General features: G+C 34.1%; 1 non-coding gene across 1 annotated transcript; it reads right to left on the bottom strand.

Annotated features, from left to right (window-relative positions):
- Positions 1-731: 731 nt before the first annotated feature.
- Positions 732-838, bottom strand: LOC132045650 (small nucleolar RNA R71). The gene has a single exon (XR_009412498.1). It is a non-coding gene; the product is annotated as a small nucleolar RNA R71 (small nucleolar RNA).
- Positions 839-2,469: the final 1,631 nt, after the last annotated feature.

Genomic DNA, 2,469 nt, shown 5'->3' with positions numbered 1-2,469 from the left:
ATAGTATATTATTTTTTTCCTTACCAACTACTTTTATCATCCTAGTAAATTTTCTATTTTATATTTTTTGTTTGCTTATTTACTATTCTTAATTATTGTTATTTTTATACTATGACTATTACTACGTTAGGAATTATTTCTCTTGTTCTAAAAATTTCAGGAAGTTTATGACCTGCTCTTCTACTAAACAGTTGGTCAGTTATGATCCTGAAATTGAAAAATCTTTTCGTTTACGTAGGAAAGAACAAACATCATCTCAAAGCATAACTTGTGACAAAATGGAGCACCAATTAGGAGATAACGTCAATTCACCAGAGATCCCACCACTAGTCCATGTAGAAGATTAGTTTGATGAAGTGGCGCCAAGACCAGCAAACAGAATCCTATGGGATTATGCTAGACCAGATCGCTTCAATTGTGAATCCAACGTTAGGAACCCTCCGATGGAAACCAACAACTTTGAAATCAGGACAAGCTTGATTCAAACAATTCAACAATTTGTATCTTCACTGATGATCTAGGTGAAGATCCACACAGTCATTTAATTGATTTTCTGAAACTTGTTGAAACTGCTAAGTATAATGGAGTACCTGCTGAAGCAATAAAGTTGAGGCTATTTCCTTTTTGATGCCAAGACTTGGTTGTGAAGTTTGCCTCAAGGGTCTACTACCACATGGGAGTAGATGACTCAGAAATTTTTAAATAAATATTTTTCTCCTGCTAAAACCACAAAATTAAGACAAGATATTTCTAATTTCTTGCAGATTGACACTGAGTCAGTTTATCAAGCATGGGAAAGATTAAAATCAACGCTAAGAAAATGTCCGCACCACGATATTCCTGAACATATGCAGTTGTATATTTTCTATCATGGTCTAAAACCTTCATCTAGAAATGTGATAGATGCAGCTGCAGGAGGTTCCGTTATGGGAAAAACTACAGAAGAAGCACTACAAATGATGAATGAAATCTCTGAAAATGCCATTCAATGGACATCTAACCGCGTAATCATCAAGAAGTCAAAGCATCAAATCAAGCGATGCTTTAAATACACTTTGACAGTTGTTTCTTTGGCACAAAAATTTGAATCTTTTCAGGTGAATACGCAATAGTCAAGATAAGCTGAGGCTTGTGACATGTGTGGAGGAAACCATCTAAACCATGAATGTAAAGCAAGTAATCAAAATGATGAGTAGGTTAATGCCCTCGGATACAAGCCATACTCTTTTGGTAGTCCATTAGCACAAAAACATCTAGGCTTTCAATGGAGCAATCCAAATGGTGCTGAAAACTCCCAAAGCCTTCAAAAGCAATAGGTACAGGGTCCACCCGGATACCAGAATCAAAACCGCGGGCTATCAAATTTTAGACCATATCAACAAACAACACCATACCAGCAAAGGCCTTAACAATCCCATTCAAATCTCGATGATCTATTGTACAAGTATAGCCACTGATGAAGAAATGGAGAGTCAAAATTTGGCTCTAAAAATTTTGGAAAGTTAAGTCAATTGGAAACTCTTGTGTCAGAAAATATTCAATATCCCTTACCTAGTAATACGGAGAAAAACCCAAAGGAGCACCTTAAGGTCATCGCTTTAAGATCATGTCAGAATCTTGATGAACCTTATGTAGAGAGACAAGACCAGAATTAGCTCGAACAACAGGTAGACATCAGTAAGAATGCTGAAACATTTTCTGAAACATCAGAAGAAAAAGAAGTCAAGAAAAATAATGAAGATATTGAAAAAATGACTCATTTCCCTGTGAAAATTCCTTTTCCACAAAAGTTGAAAAGAGAGAAGCTCGATAATCAATTTGCAAAGTTTTTGGAGATTTTAAAACAGATCCACATTAATATTCCTTTTACTGATGCTTTATTGTAAATACCTTCATATGCCAAATTTTTAAAAGATATTTTATCAAACAAAAGGAAATTAGAAGAAGTTTTTGTGGTAATGCTTACTGAGAAATGCAGTGTGATACTTCAAAACAAACTACCACAAAAACTTCAAGATCCAGGTAGTTTTACAATTCCATGCACTTTGGGAGGTGTATACTTTGGAAAATCACTTTATGATTATGGAGCTTCAATAAATTTGATTCCATTTTCTATTTAAAAAAAAAAAAAAGATCTTGGTGAGATGAAAAATACAGTTGTTTCTCTTCAATTTGCAAATCAAAGTACCAAGAAACCTAAGGGAATCATTGAGAATGTTCTTGTTAAAGTAGATAAGTTTATTTTCCCGGTAGATTTTATAGTACTTGGAATGGAGGAATGTCCTGATGAACCAATATTTTTGGTAGATCATTTCTTACTACAGGTACAGCAATCATAGATTTCCATCAAGGACAACTAATTTTGAGAGTAGATGAAGAAAGAGTCATTTTTTATATCCAAAAAATACTAAGATTTTTAGGAGATGAGACATCCTATTTTATCTGTGTCGCTTTCGTTATTTGCATTTC

The sequence above is a fragment of the Lycium ferocissimum genome, unplaced genomic scaffold, assembly GCF_029784015.1.
Source record: "Lycium ferocissimum isolate CSIRO_LF1 unplaced genomic scaffold, AGI_CSIRO_Lferr_CH_V1 ctg7499, whole genome shotgun sequence".
In the NCBI taxonomy this organism is placed as follows: Eukaryota; Viridiplantae; Streptophyta; class Magnoliopsida; order Solanales; family Solanaceae; genus Lycium; species Lycium ferocissimum.
Note: the sequence above shows the minus strand (reverse complement) of the source record. Positions and strands in the feature narration are given on the sequence as shown.